Here is a 16,343-nt window from a genome sequence, read left to right on the forward strand (position 1 = left end):
CAATAGAAAACTATGCACATGAACCAGAGAATATTAGAATTATTACTATTGGTTTACATGCAACAAGCAGGTAAAATCATCTGTAGTTTAAAGTGAATTACAGAACTTTCAGATTGTTCCAAGAGAGAAAAAATGAAGAACTCTAAAAATTATTAGCTTTAATTAAAAAAAAAAAGATATTCATGCAAGCCAAGTTTTGAAGCCAACTTAAATTTAGAAAGTTATGATTTTTTAAAAAATATTGAATAGTTGATTTATTATGTTATGTTAATTTCTCTTCTATATAGGAAAGTGGCTCAATTATCCAATATATTCTTTTTCATATTTTTTCCATTATAGCTTATTACAGGGTATTGGATATAGTTCCATGTGCTATATAGTAGGACACTGTTTATCCATCCTATATATACTAGCTTGCACCCACTAATTCCAATTAACTCTCAGTCTTTGGGAGTTTGACCCTCCCTTGGCCAACAGTTTGTTCTCTATATCTGTGTGTCTTTTCCGTTTTGTAGGTAAGTTCATTTGTGTCGTAGTTCAGATTCCACATCTAAGTGTTGTCATATGTATTTGTCTTTCTCTTTCTGACTTATTTTACTTAGTGTGATGATCTCTGGGCTCATCCATGTTGCTACAAATGGCATTATTTCATTTTGGATGGCTAAGTAAATACTCCATTGTATGTATTTGCCATACTTTCTTTATCCATTCATCTGTTGATAGACATTTAGGTTCTTTCCATGATTTGGCTATTGTAAACAGTGCCGCTATGGACATAGGGGAACATGGATCTTTTCAAATTACTGTTTTGTCTGGGTAAATGCCCAGAAGTGGGATTGCTGGATCATATGGTAATTTTATTTTTACTACTATTTTTATTTTTACTACTTTCTACAGTGTCTGCACCAATGTACATTCCCATCAACAGTATAGGAGGGCTCCCTTTTCTCCACTCTTTCTCGAGGGGTCTTCCTTGGTGGCTCAGATGGTAAAGAATCTGCCTGCAATGCGCGAGACCAGGGTTCAATCCCTGGGTCAGAAAGATCTCCTTGAGAAGGAAATGGCAACCCACTCCAGTATTTTGCCTTGAGAATTCCATGGACAGAGGAGCCTGGGGAGTTACAGTCCATGGGGTCACAAAGAGTTGGACAGGACTGAAGAACTCCTTATTGCCCAATTCAGACTTAAATTGAAGAAAGTAGGGAAAACCACTAGACCATTCAGGTAGGACCTAAATCAAATCCCTTACAATTATACAGTGGAAGTGAGAAATATATTTAAGGGGCTAGATCTGATAGACAGAGTGCCTGATGAACTATGGACAGAGGTTCATGACATTATACAGGAGACAGAGATCAAGACCATCACCAAGAAAAAGAAATGCAAAAAAGCAAAATGGGTGTCTGAGGAAGCCTTGCAAATAGCTGTGAAAAGAAGAGAAGTGAAAAGCGAAGGAGAAAAGGAAAGATATCCCCATGTGAATGCAGAGTTCCAAGAAAAGCAAGGAGAGATAAGAAAGCGTTCTTCAGTGATCAGTGCAAAGAAATAGAGGAAAACAAGAGAATGGGAAAGACTAGAGATCTCTTCAAGAAAATTAGAGATACCAAGGGAAATTTTCATGCAAAGATGGGTACAGTAAAGGACAGAAATGGTATATGTCTAACAGAAGCAGAAGATATTAAGAAGAGGTTGCAAGAATACACAGAAAAACTATACGAAAAAGATCTTCATGATGGAGATAATCATGATGGTGTGATCACTCACCTAGAGCCAGACATCCTGGAATGAGAAGTCAAGTGGGCCTTAGGAAGCATCTCTAAGAAAAAAGCTAGTGGATGTGATGGAATTCCAGTTGAGCTATTTCAAATCCTGAAAGATGATGCTGTGAAAGTGCTGCACTCGATATGCCAGCAGATTTGGAAAACTCAGCAGTGGCCACAGGACTGGAAATGTCAGTTTTCATTCCAATCCCTAAAAAAGGCAATCCCAAAGAATGCTCAGACTACCACACAATTGCACTCATCTCAAATGCTAGTAAAGTAATGTTTAAAATTCTCCAAGCCAGGCTTCAGCAATACATGAACTGTGAACTTCCAGATATTCAAGCTGGTTTTAGAAAAGGCAGAGGAACCAGAGATCAAATTGCCAATATCCACTGGCAAGAGAGTTCCAGAAAAACACCTATTTCTGATTTATTGACTATGCCAAACATTTGACTGTGTAGATCACAATAAACTGGAAAATTCTGAAGGAGTTGGGCATACCAGACCACCTGACCTGCCTCTTGAGAAACCTGTATGCAGGTCAAGAAGCAACAGCTAGAACTGGACATGGAACAACAGACTGGTTCCAAAGAGGAAAAAGAGTACGTCAAGGCTGTATATTGTCACTCTGCTCATTCAGCTTATATGCAGAGTACATCATGAGAAACTCTAGGCTGGATGATGCACAAGCTGGAATCAAGATTGCCGGGAGAAATATCAATAACGTCAGATATGCAGATAACACCACCCTTATGGCAGAAAGTGAAGAAGAACTAAAGAGCCTCTTGATGAAAGTGAAAGAGGAGAGTGAAAAAGTTGGCTTAAAGCTCAACATTCAGAAAATGAAGATCATGGCATCTGGTTTCATCACTTCATGGGAAATAGATGGGGAAACAGTGGAAACAGTGTCAGACTTTATTTTTGGGGCTTCAAAATCACTGCAGATAGTGACTGCAGCCATGAAATTAAAAGACGCTTACTCCTTGGAAAGAAAGTTATGACCAAACTAGAAAGCATTTAAAAAGCAGAGACATTACATTGCCAACAAAGGTCTGTCTCGTCAAGGCTATGGTTTTTCCAGTAGTCATGTATGGATGTGAGAGTTGGACTATAAAGAAAGCTGAGAGCAGAAGAATTGCTGCTTTTGAGCTGTGGTGTTAGATAAAGCTCTTGAGAGTCCCTTGGACTGCAAGGTGATCCAATAGGTCCATCCTAAAGGAAATCAGTCCTGAGTCTTCATTGGAAGGACTGATGTTGAAGCTGAAACTCCAGTACTTTGGCCACCTGATGTGAAGAGCTGACTCATTTGAAGACCCCGAAGTTGGGAAAGATGGAGGGCAGGAGGTGAAGGGCACGACAGAGTATGAGCTGGCTGAATGGCATCATCGACTCAATGGACTTGAGTTTGGGTGGACCTTGGGAGTTGGTGATGGACAGGGAGGCCTGGCGTGCTGCGGTTCGTGGGGTCACAGAGTCGGTCAGACATAACCGAGTGATTAAACTGAACTGAACTGTTGGGAAAAACCATACATTTGACTAGACGAACCTTTGTTGGCAAAGTAATGTCTCTGCTTTTTAATATGCTTATTAGGTTGGTCATAGCTTTTCTTCCAAGGAGTAAGCATCTTTTAATTTCATGGCTGCAGTCACCATCTGCAGTGAATTTGGAGCCCCCCAAAATAAAGTCTCTCACTGTATCCATTGTTTCCCCAACTATTTGCCATGAAGTGATGGGACCAGATGCCATGATCTTAGTTTTCTGAATGTTGAGTTTTACACCAACATTTTCACTCTCCTCTTACACTTTCATCAAGAGGCTCTTTAGTTCTTCTTCAATTTCTGCAATAAGTGTGGTGTCGTCTGCATATCTGAGGTTATTGATATTTCTCCCAGCAATCTTGATTCCAGCTTGTGCTTCATCCAGCTCAGTGTTTCTCATGATGTACTCTGCATATAAGTTCAATAAATAGAGTGACTATATACAGCCTCGATGTACTCCTTTCCCAATTTGGAGCCAGTCTTTTGTTCCATGTCCAGGTCTAACTGTTGCTCCCTGAGCTGCATAGAGACATCTCAGGAGGCAGGTCAGGTGGTCTGGTATTCCCATCTCTTTAAGAGTTTTCCACAGTTTGTTGTGATCCAAATAGTCAAAGGCTTTGGTGCAGTCAGTAAAGCAGAAATAGATGTTTTTCTGGAACTCTTGTTTTTTCAATGATTCAGCAGATATTGGCAATTTGATCCCTGGTTCCTGTTCCTTTTATAAATCCAGATGGAACATCTGGAAGTTCAAGGTTCATGTACTGTTAAAGCCTGGCTTGGAGAATTTTGAACATTTCTTTGCTAGCATAGGAGCTGAGTGCAGTTGTGTGGTTGTCAGCATTTTGTGGGATTGGAATGAAAACTAACCTTTTCCAGTCCTGTGGCCACTGCTGAGTTTTCCAAATTTGTTGGCATACTGAGTGCAGCACTTTCACAGCATCATCTTTTAGGATTTGAAATAGCTCAACTGGAATTCCATCACCTCCACTAGCTTTGTTCATAATGACGCTTCCTAAGGCCCACTTCACATCACACCCCAGGATGTCTGGCCCTAGGTGAGTGATCACACCATTCTGATTATCTGGGTCATGGAGCTGTTTTTGTATAGCCCTTCTGGCTATTGTTGACACCTCTTATTAATATCTTCTGTGTCTGCAGGTCCATGGAATTTTTGTCCTTTATTTTGTCCATCTTTGCACAAAACACTCCCTTGGTAGCTCTCATTTTCTTGAAGAGACCTATAGTCTTTCCCATTCAATTGTTTTCCTCTATTTCTTTGCACTGATCACTGAAGAAGGCTTTCTTATCTCTCCTTGCTATTCTTTGGAACTCTGCATTCAAATGGGGATATCTTTCCTTTTCTCCTTTGCCTTTTGCATCTCTTCTTTTCACAGCTATTTGTAAGGCCTCCTCAGACAACCATTTTGCTTTTTGCATTTCTTTTCCTTGGGGAAGTACTTGATCCCTGCCTCCTGTACAATGTCAAGAACCTCCATCCATAGTTCTTCAGGTACTCTTGTCTATCAGATCTAATTCCTTGCATCTATTTCTCACTTCCAATGTATAATTTTAAGGGATTTGATTTAGGTCATACCTGAATGTTCTAGAGGTTTTCCCTACTTTCTTTAATTTAAGTCTGAATTTGGAAATAAGTAGTTCATGATCTGAGCCACAGTAAGCTCCGGGTCTTGTTTTTGCTAACAAGAGCTTCTCCATCTCTGGCTGCAAAGAATGTAATCAATCTGATTTCAGTTTTGACCACCTGGTGATGTCCATGTGTAGACTCTCCTCTTGTCTTGTTGGAAGAGGGTGTTTGTTATGACCAGTGTGTTCGCTTGACAAAACTCCACTAGCCTGCTTCATTTTGTACACCCAAGCCGAACTTGTCTGTTACTCTAGATATCTCTTGACTTCCTACTTTTGCACTCCAGTCCCCTATAATTAAAAGGACATCTTTTTTGGGTATTAGTTCCTGAAAGTCTTGTAGGTTTTCATAGAATTGTTTAACTTCAGCTTCTTCAGCATTACTGGTCAGGGCGTAGACTTGGATTACCATGATACTGAATGGTTTGCCTTGGAAAGGAACAAAATCATTTTGTTGTTTTTGAGATTACATCCAAGTCCTGCATTTTGGACTTTCTTGTTGACTGTGATGGCTACTCCGTTTCTTCTAAGGGATTCTTGCCCACAGTAGTAGGTAGAATTGTCATCTGAGTTAAATTACCCCATTCCAGTCTGTTTTAGTTCACTGATTCCTAAAATGTCAGTGTTCACTCTTGCCATCTCCTGTTTGACCACTTCCAATTTGCCTTGATTCGTGGACCTAACATTCCAGGTTCCTATGCACTATTACCCTTCACAGCATCGGACTTGACTTCCATCATGAGTCACATTCGCAACTGGGTGTTGTTTTTGCTGTGGCTCCATCTCTTCATTCTTCTGGAGTTACTTCTCCACTGATCTCCAGTAGCATACTGGGCGTCTACCAACTTGGGGAGTTCATCTTTCAGTGTCCTATCTTTTTGCCTTTTCATACTGTTCATGGGGTTCTCAAGGCAAGAATACTGAAGTGGTTTGCTATTCTCTTCTCCAGTGGACCACGTTTTGTCAGAATTCTCCACCATGACCTGATTTTAAAGCAGCCAAAATCCTGCCATGGAATCCCCTATGTGACTTTAAATGGATATGAATTGTTTGTGTATATTTAGTTTCTTCAAATAAACTTAAGATTAAGTAACACACACACAAAGTATTTTTTCAATAAACATTTTGAGATTATATTTCTCTTTTGCATACATGTGTGCTCAGTGTAGTCCGACTCTTTGTGACCCCGTGGACTGTATCTCACCAGTCTCCACTGTCTACGGAATTTTCCAGATAAGAATACTCAAGGGAATAGTCATTCCCTTCTCCAGGGGATATTCCTGACCCAAGCATCGAACCTGCATCTCCTGAATCTCCTGCATTGGCAGGCAGATTTTTTACCACTGAGTCATCTGAGAAGCCCATATTTCTCTTTTGACTTAGATATTCATTTTGATATACCAGAAGAGCTAGCATACTGCCTTTCTCAGAGTAGTAATTTAATAAATATACCTGAAAAAATGCTCACTATATAATAATTACAACTTCTTTTTCTTTGTTAACAGATTGTCCTCCCCAATTCTAATATTTGAGACATTCAAAAAAATTAAATGTTTTTTTGTATTAGTTGGAGGCTAATTACTTCACAACATTTCAGTGGGTTTTGTCATACATTGATATGAATCAGCCATAGAGTTACACGTATTCCCCATCAACACTAAGCAGAATCATTAAATTCTCTATTATTAATTTGATGATGACATTTAAAAATAATAAGACTGCATTTTGATTTTAAAACACTTCATTCAATACATGGAATATTAGGATATAACTCAAGTGCAATTTTGGATTCATTCAAAACAAATTGTGACAAATTAAAATTCTTTAAGACCCTCCAAGACCCTTCCTACAGAGCATAAAATCAGTTAACATTTAATTTTAGGCATAGTAGAATGTCAACTAGAAATATTTATGCTTCAAAGTAGTTGGAAAAACAACATGCCAAAATATATCCCACATTTAGATTATTTGAAACACTGAGATGTTAAGAACCTGGAGCTCCACATTGGTAGGATGGTGGTCCATGTGAATTCTTCCAGTCAAGTAGTTTTGAAGAGAATAAATAAGGGAACTACTCATTGAATAATTTTACTGGAATAAAAGAATGTTTGAAGAGTTACATCCCCATCCCTTCTCTGTGTTTTTTGTCTACTAATGTTTAAAAACTAATCAAAGCAGGAAAATTACCATGTTCCTCTTCACTTTCTCTTCCTCGTTTAGAACCATTCAGTCTATTTCTCCTAAAATACAGGAAAGTCATCCTTTCATGTGATGGTCAGTTTCTTGAGGGGGGAAGAATGCTGTCTATGCCTGTCTTAAAGTTTAATGCTTCTCCTCTGATCTTTGATGCTCTGACTTTCTGCACAAGAAAGAGAGACAGATGGACATGGACACACACACAAGAAACAAAGTAGAAATGACTGAAGGGAGAAAGGAAGAAACTCAAGGGGAAAGCGGTGGCCACTACTGGTACAATACATTTTGAGGGATGTATCAACAAGGGCTGCACTGTAGTTGTGGCAGGAGACAGCAGACTGAGAACACACATAACTCTGTCCATGGGAAAGCATTTGGTCTGGATGGATTGCTTCAAGAATCTGGTGTCACAAAGAAAAATGACAATAACAACAAAGACGTGAGCTATGAAATTTCCATAAGACAAGGGAAAATAAATACGATTCGAGATGAGTGTCTATAGCCAAGATTACAGCCAGTGTGCTGGCACTCATCTAGATGTGGCACGCAGACTACAAGTGGCAGAAATTTATTCTTTTCAGCTCTCAAAGTAACCAGGGGGAACCTGACATATAGCTGGAACCCATGAGCACTCAAGTTTGCCCTGATTCAAATGTCCCTTTTCTATGTGTTTGAAGAACGATACCAGAAAAAAACAAAAGAAATGATAATAAAATTATTCACTATCCCTGTAGTAAATAAAATGGCATGATTTTCACGAAAAAGAAGGAAAAGACGATTAAGTTTTTAATGTCTATATTTGTTTATGTTACCATCAATTCAAACATGAGGTTTCTGGATCAAGACAGATTGTTATTACTGACAGTAATACTTGTGTCAGTTCACTACACAACAATTTCTACCTTCTTCTGGGGTGATGCTATATGGACAAGCTGGTGTGTTTGGGTGTCATATAACAGGAGAAAAGTCATGAAATTAAGAATCAGGAATTCAATACACATGCTGTCCAGTTAACATCCTTCCTTCCTGAGAAGAGAAATGATTTTCCCTTATGCAAACAAATTCTCCTAGGGTAGAAAAAGGGAAGTTCCCTTGTGGGAAGTAAGTAGTGGTCTCTAGATGAACTGTAAGTCAAGTGTCTCCAGGTTTATATATCCTGGTATACACCCAAGGTTCCAGGTTTCCTTCCCTTTTGGAATGTAAATATATAGTTTGGGGAGGTAAAGTTCTCTTTATGGGAAGCACAATCACAGAAAACTAACCAAACTGATTACATGAATCACAGCCTTGTCTAAATCAATGAAACTATTAGCCATGCAGTGTAGGGCACCCAAGATGGACGGGTCATGGTGAAGAGTTCTGACAAAATGTGGTCCACTGAAGGAACGGAAAGCCACTGAAGATTGTTGCGTTGAGAACCGCATGAACAACATGAAAAGCCAAAACTATGACACTGAAAGATGAACTCCCCATTTTGCTCGGCGCCCAATATGCTACTGGAGAAGAGCGGAGTAATAGCCCCAGAAGGAATAAAGAGGATGAGCCAAAGTGGAAACAGCCAGGTGTGGATGTGTCTGGTGGTGAAAGTAAATTCTGATGCTGTAAAGAACAATATTGCAACAGAAACCTGGAATGTTAGGTCCACACATCCAGGTAAATTGGAAGTGGTCAAACAGGAGATGGCAAGAGAGAACAGTGAAATTTTAGGATTCAGTAAACGAAAATGGCCTGGAATGGGTGAAATTAACTCAGATGACCATTGTATCTAGTACTGTGGGCAAGACTCCCTTAGTAGAAACGGAGTAGCCCTCACAGTCAACAAAAGAGTCCAAAATGCAGGTCTTGGAGGTGATCTAAAAAATGACAGAATGACCCCTCTTTGTTTCCAATGCAAACCATTCAATATCACAGTAATCCAAGTCTGTGCCCCAACCACTAATGCCAAAGAAGCTGAAGTTGAACAGTTCTATGAAGACCTACAAGACTTTCTAGAACTAACACCAAAAAAAAAAAAAAGAAAAGATATCCTTTTCATCACAGGGAACTGAAATACAAAAGTAGGAAGTCAAGAGATACCTGGAGTAACAGGCAAGTTTGGCTTAGAGTACAAAATGAACCAGGCTAACAAAGTTTTGTCAAGAGAATGTACTGGTCATAACAAACACCCTCTTCCAACCACACAAGAGATGAATCTATATGTGGAGGTCACCAGATGGTCAATACCGAAATCCAATTGATTATATTCTTTCCATCCAAAGATGGAGAAGCTCTATACAGTCAGCAAAAATAAGACCAGGAGCTGACTGTGGCTCAGACCATGAACTCCTTATTGCCAAATTCAGACTGAAATTGAAGAAAGTAGGAAAACCACTAGAGCATTCAGGTATGACCTAAGTCAAATCCCTTACGATTATACAGTAGAAGCGACAAATAAATTTAAGGGATTAGATCTGAGAGAGAGAGAGTGCCTGAAGAACTATGAACAGAAGTTTGTAAGACTATATAGGAGATGGAACCATACCCAAGAAAAGAAATGCAAAAAGACAAAATGGTTGTCTGGGGTGGCCTTACAAATAGCTGAGAAAAGAAGAGAAGTGAAAGGCAAAGGAGAAAAGGAAAGATATCCCCAGGTGAATGCAGATTTCCACAGAGTAGCAAGGAGAAATAAGAAAGCCTTCCTCAGTGTTCAGTGCAAAGAAATAGAGGAAAACAATTGAATGGGAAAGACTATGGATCTCTTCATGAAAATTAGAGATACCAAGGGAATATTTCATGCAAAGAGGAGAACAAAAAAGGATAGAAATGGTATGGATCTAACAGAAGCAGAAGATATTAAGAGTAGATGGCAAGAATATACAGAAGAACTACACAAAAGAGATCTTAATGACCCAGATAATCACAATTGTGTGATCACTCACCTAGAGCCAGACATCCTGGAGTGTGAAGTCAAGTGGGCCTGAGGAAGAATCACTACAAACCAGGCTACTGGAGGTGATTGAATTCCAGCTGATCTATTTCAAATCCTAAAAGATGAGGCTGTTCAAGTGCTCAACTCAATATGCCAGCAAATTTGGAAAACTCAGCAGTGGCCACAGGACTGGAAAATGTCAATTTTCATTCCATCCCAAAGAAAAGCAATCCCCAAGGTGTTCAAACTACCACACAATTGCACTTATTTCACATGCCAGCAAGATAATGTTCAAAATTCTCCAAGCTAGGCTTCAACAATACATGAATCCAAAACTTCCAGATATTTTAGCTGTATTTAGAAAAGGCAGAGGAAACAGACATCAAAATGCCAACATCCACTTAATCTTAGACAAAGCAAGAGAATTCCAGATAACCATCTACTTCTGCTTCAGTGACTATGCAAATCCTTTCAGTTGTGGATCACAACAAACTGGAAAATGTTTTAAGAGATAGGAATACCAAACCACCTTACCTGCCTCCTGAGAAATCTGTATGCAGGTCAAGAAGCAAGATACAACCAGACATGGAACAATGGACTGGTTCCAAATTTAGAAAGGAGTATATCAAGACTGTATAATGTCACCCTGCTTATTTAACTTATATGCACAGTACATCATGTGAAATGTCAGGCGGCTGGATGAAGTACAAGCTGGAATCAAGATTGCCAGGAGAAATATCAATAACCTCAGATATGCTGATGACACTACCATTATGGCAGAAAGCAAAGAGGAGCTAAAGAGCCTCTTGACGAAGGTGAAAGAGGAAAGTGAAAAAACTGGCTTAAAACTCAACATTTAAAATAAATGGATTTAAAAAAAAAAAACCTCAACATTCAAAAAAATGAAGATCATAGCATCCAGTCCTATCACTTCATGGCAAGTAGATGGGGAAACAATGGAAACAGTGACAGACTTTCTTTTCTTGGGCCCCCAAATCACTGCAGATGGTACTGCAGCCATGAAATTAAAAGACGCTTGCTCCTTGGAAGAAAAGCCATGACCAACCTAGATGGTCTATTAAAATGCAGAAACATTACTTTGCCAACGAAAGTCTGTCTCGTCAAAGCTGTGATTTTTCCAGTAGTCATGTTTGGATGTGAGAGTTGGACAATAAAGAAGGCTGAGTGTCAAAGATGTGATGCTTTTGAACTTTGGTGTTCGAGAAGACTCTTGAGAGTCATTTGGGCAGCAAGGATATCCAACCAATCAGTCCTAAAGGAAATCAGTCCTGAATATTCATTGGAAGATCTGATACTGAAGCTGAAGCTACAGTACTTTGGCCACCTGATGTGAAGAGCTGACTCACTGGAAAAGACCCTGATGCTGGGAAAGCTGAAGGCAGGAGGAGCAGGTGACAACAGAGGATGAGACGGTTGGATGACATCACTGACTCAATGGACATGAGTTGGAGCAAGTTCTGGGAGATGGTGAAGGACAGGGAAGGCTGGCTTGTTACTGTCTGAGAGGTCACAAAGCATCGGACACAACTCATTGATGAACAACAAAAGCTTTCTAGATTTCTCACTAGAATGCCTGAAAGAACTATGGACAGGTTTATAAGACTATATAGGAGGTGGTAATCAAAACTATGTATTTTCACACATCTTTAACTTCCATGGCTTGTTTATTAACTTTGTTCCATTTATTCCTTGCGTAGAGGGCCCTAACCTTGCAGAAAGATGAAAATATTTACTTGTTGGCAAAGAAAGAGAAAGAAAAAGCTGAGGTAAAAAGATGGCAGAATACAATAAAAAGGGTGGGGGAGGGTTACAACAAGTAATCAAATTCTAGGAACTAACAAAAATGTTAGTCTGAGCTAGACAACCTACAGAACTCATTCAAAACTGCGTGAATCAAGGTAGACCTGTGGGATTAAAAATGAGAAGGCAGCTAAAATAATACAAAAGATGAAAGTAATGAGCTGAGGCACTGTGAAGACAGTCCTGAGGAACATGAACTTGTACGAGACGAAGACCATTGCAAGGATCCCAAGAGAGAATATCCATAGGACTAGAATCTAATCAAAGGAATCTGTAGTGTTACAAAAAGGAGAAAACTTTAAGATGAGCAGGAATGTCAAATATTATTTTAAGCAATTTAACAGAGGAAAAATATTGTTACGAAGTATAATAAATAAGAAGATATTGGCTAAAGATGTTCGTAGGAACACAAAATGTGTTCAGACTCTGTGAGGAATGATTGGATGGCACTGAAGGGGTGATACAAATTTAATTTTTGAAAGTATATAAGCTATTAAGAGACAGGAAAGAGTAAATAAATAACTGGAAAAAGAAACTGTGTTATGCTGACATGTTTGAAACTTCATAAATGTTGTTAACTATATAATTCATAGAGTAAGGGTCCTGAGAAGGGCTGGAGATGGCATAGACAGAAGCTATCAATGGACAGGCAGAAGAGTCCTTCTTTAATAATATAAAAAGAGGAAATGTCAGGCAGATATGTTCTTAGGTTCCAGGACAGAAATTTGAGAGACTTATCTTCTGATGCTTTGATTTTCTCCGTGAATTAGAAGGTGGGTGATGAGGGACGAAATGGAATCATAATAAGAGTGGGTAACTATTTCAACAGATGCTATAGAGAATTGAAGAGTGAAGAGTAAAGAAACAAGGACACTTGGCTAGGCAGCGATAAATGTTGAAACCATTGTGTGATTGTTTTTTTAAGCATCACTCAGAAACCCAGCAATGGGAATAAAGAAGATAAAATGTTGAGTGTTCAGGATTGGTGTGTCTCAGGGTGTCTGTGACAGATGGACAATGGGTAAACAGACATAAGGATATCGACAAGAAAAAAGGTTGACATTACACATTTTCATTAGGCAATTTTGTTCCCCAAAGGACATCTGATAATCTTGGAGACATTATTGATTGTCATAAGAATAGGCTATGGGTGAAATAGCAGTTATTTTAAATTATAGCTCTGATATAAACTTTAGTACAAAGAACTAGTGGTCACTGTTGGCAGAATTGCCAGAAGCCCAACTTTAGGCTTGCCCTGACATTCAAAAGGAATTCCTTAGCTAAAGTAGATCTAGGACCTTCCAAAATTGGTCTAGAAGTTCAGTAAGGAAGAAATAAACATGAACACACTTATCAATATGATTTTCCCACCCTCTGCGGGGCTCCCTTCTGGCTTCACTCTTTGTAGAAAGACTTGTACTTTTACAGAACTGTGGAGCTTTTGATGAATTTCTTCACCACCAAGGATCATGACTTTTTTTGTTGGTTTTTTTTTTTTTTTTTTTTTCAGATTAAAAGCTCATCGATCATTTCTGTTGGATGAACCTCTCTGGTATACCATCTGAAGGGTATTAGGGAAAAAAATGTCATATTCCTCTAAAGACTGAAAAAGAAACATAATATTACTGATTCAACATGATAGCTGTTTCGAAGGCAGAATTAAAGGAACATAATTTCAGCAGCTTCCTCTTTTCCTCTAATCCCAGAGTTCATTGTTATTTTATACACTGAGGCACTTTGGAACCTCTCAGATGCTTTTAATCTGGCACTTCCTAGTTGGCAATTACTACTTCATCCTCGGTCTTTATGCTCTCAAGAATTTGAGCTCATAAAACAACATTGTTCTTATAATTGTGGAAAAACCACAGGAAAAGAAAAATTCCCTGTCTTGATCAAGCCCCACTTGTGAACATTTTTATATTTATTATACTTATTATACTTTAACATGTTTTAAATTTAAGGTGGAATTGCACTCTCTTTTTGAAAAAGGGGGAGAAATCAAGAAATCATTCTCACTGAACTACACTGGGAACATACATTAAGGGGTGTAAAAAAATTAAAGCGACTCCCCATGTTGCAAAATGAAGTTTAAAAGGCGTCTGAACTAAAGCTAACATCGCATGCGGCCAATCCAATGCCCAGGCAGAATGGAGGGATGCTAACCATGCCTGCCTGCAGTGTCACAGGAGCCAATTCATGGGAGAAGAATGAAGGGACTTAATTAAAGGTGGATGATGTCACTTGAAACAACTTTTGGACTGAGGTTAGGTCAGGGTTAAGTTAAATTCTATGAGGAGTCCCTCTATGCCATGTCAGTGGACAGTTCAAACAAAGTTGATAGAAGGGAGGTAAAAGCCAAGAAGTTAAAAGTCGCACAGTAAAATAAGTGTCAATGTGTAAAAAAAATGATGACAGTTTAAAGCATTTTGAATGCTGAAAATGTTTAAGCAGGAGCATCAGAAACAGGCTTACAAAAGCTGTTAGACCCCGGTAAGGGTGGAGCTTTTATAAGATATATCCAATGAATCCTGGCTCTTTGAAAAGGGCTCCATTTCAAATGAGTCACTTACATACTTTCCCCTGCACATCAAGAGCACCATCTTAAAAGGACCAAGGAACACTAGAAAAATCTCGTGGATAGTACACATTTTAATAGCATGTTAAGATTATGTAGGCAGGGTACACGGTTGAGAAATGTGAATTTGATCTACATAAGTAAATGATCTTTGTAAAATAATTTTAAGGAAGAAAAATTTACTCTTGGTACTATGAATTTTGCCTAAAATGTTTGACAAACAAGATATATCAATGTAATAGTCAAGAAATATGTATTGATTTCCCCATTGATAGACATTAATATAATGTCTGGAAATGTTTTAGAAAATGTAAAGATGAAATGGACATGACCATATCTTTAACAAGTAAGAGAAACAGGTATTAAACAAATGGTAACACTTAATTTAGGTAGGCATAGATATAAGAAGTCTATAACAGGTGTAATCAATGTCATGAGGAATGATAGGTATAATCAATGTCATGAGGAAAAATGATAGATATGATCAACATCATGAGGAAAAATTATGGCCTCCTTCACCTAGGAATAGTAACAATTATATGATAGGTATAATCAATGTTGTGAGGGAAAAAAAACAACAACCAGTATCCTTCACCTAATTTAGAATTATAAACATGGATTATAAGCTTACCCCAGTAAGACTGGTGCATCTAACCACATGAACCAGGTCTAATCACATGGTTCCTCTAACCACGTGGACCACACTCTTGTCTAACTTAATGAAACTATAGACTGTGCCAAGTAGGATCACCCAAGATGGACGAGTCATGGTGAAGAGGTCTGACAGAATGTGGTCCACTGGAGAAGAGAATGGCAAACCACTTCAGTATTCTTGTCTTGAGAACCCCATGAACAGAATGAAAAGGCAAAAAATATGGCGCTGAAAGACGAACTCCCCATTCGGTAGGTGTCCGATATGCTACTGGAGATCAGTGGAGAAATAACTCCAGAAAGAATGAAGAGACAGAGCCAAAGCAAAAACAATAGCCAGTTGTGGATGTGACTGGTGATGAAAGAAAGGTCTGGTGCTGTAAGAGCAATATTGCATAGGAACCTGGAATGTTAGGTCCATGAATCAAGAAAAATTGGAAGTGGCCAAGCAGGAGATGGCAAGAGTGAACGTCGACATTTTAGGAATCAGCAAATTAAAATGGACTGGAATGGGTGAATGTCACTCAGATGATCATTATAACTGCTACTGTGGGCAAGGATCCCTTAGAAGAAATGTAGTAGCCATCATAGTCAACAAAAGAGTCTGAAATGCAGTACTTGGATGCAATCTCAAAAAACAACAGAATGGCCTCTGTTTGTTTCCAAGGCAAACCATTCAATATCACAGTAATCCAAGTCTATGCCCCAAACCGTAATGCTGAAGAAACTGAACTTGAAGAGTTTCTTCAGCAGAAGAACAGAAGAAACTTGAACGCTTCTATGAAGACCTACAAGACCTTCCAGGACTAACACCCAGAAGGATGTCCTTTTCATTATAGGGGACTGGAATGCAAAAGCAGCAAGTCAAGAAACACCTGGAATAACAGACAAACTTGGCCTTGGAGTACAGAATGAAGCAGGGCAAAGGCTAATAGAGTTCTGCCAAGAGAATGCACTGGTCATAGAAAACACCCTCTTCCAAAAACATAAGAGAAGACTTTACAAATGGACATCACCAGGTGGTCAACATTGAAATCAGACTGATTATATTCTTTGCAGCCAAAGATAGAGAAGCTCTATACAGTCAGCAAGAACAAGACCGGGAGCTGACTGTGGCTCAGATGATGAACTCCTTATTGCCAAATTCAGGCTGAAATTGAATAAAGTACAGAAAACGACTAGACCATTCAAGTATGACCTAAATCAAATCCCTAATGATTATACAGTGGAAGTGAGAAATAGATTT

At 38.8% G+C, this 16,343-nt stretch overlaps 1 long non-coding RNA gene across 1 annotated transcript in view; it reads left to right on the plus strand.

Moving 5' to 3' along the window:
• Positions 1–13,514, plus strand: part of LOC136172200 (uncharacterized) — a 38,019-nt gene extending 24,505 nt beyond the window's left edge. The window contains exon 3 of the long non-coding RNA XR_010663973.1: positions 13,382–13,514. This is a non-coding gene — a long non-coding RNA (uncharacterized lncRNA). The remainder of the gene's footprint in view (positions 1–13,381) is intronic.
• Positions 13,515–16,343: the final 2,829 nt, after the last annotated feature.

This window comes from Muntiacus reevesi, chromosome 7 (genome assembly GCF_963930625.1).
Source record: "Muntiacus reevesi chromosome 7, mMunRee1.1, whole genome shotgun sequence".
Classification (NCBI taxonomy): Eukaryota; Metazoa; Chordata; class Mammalia; order Artiodactyla; family Cervidae; genus Muntiacus; species Muntiacus reevesi.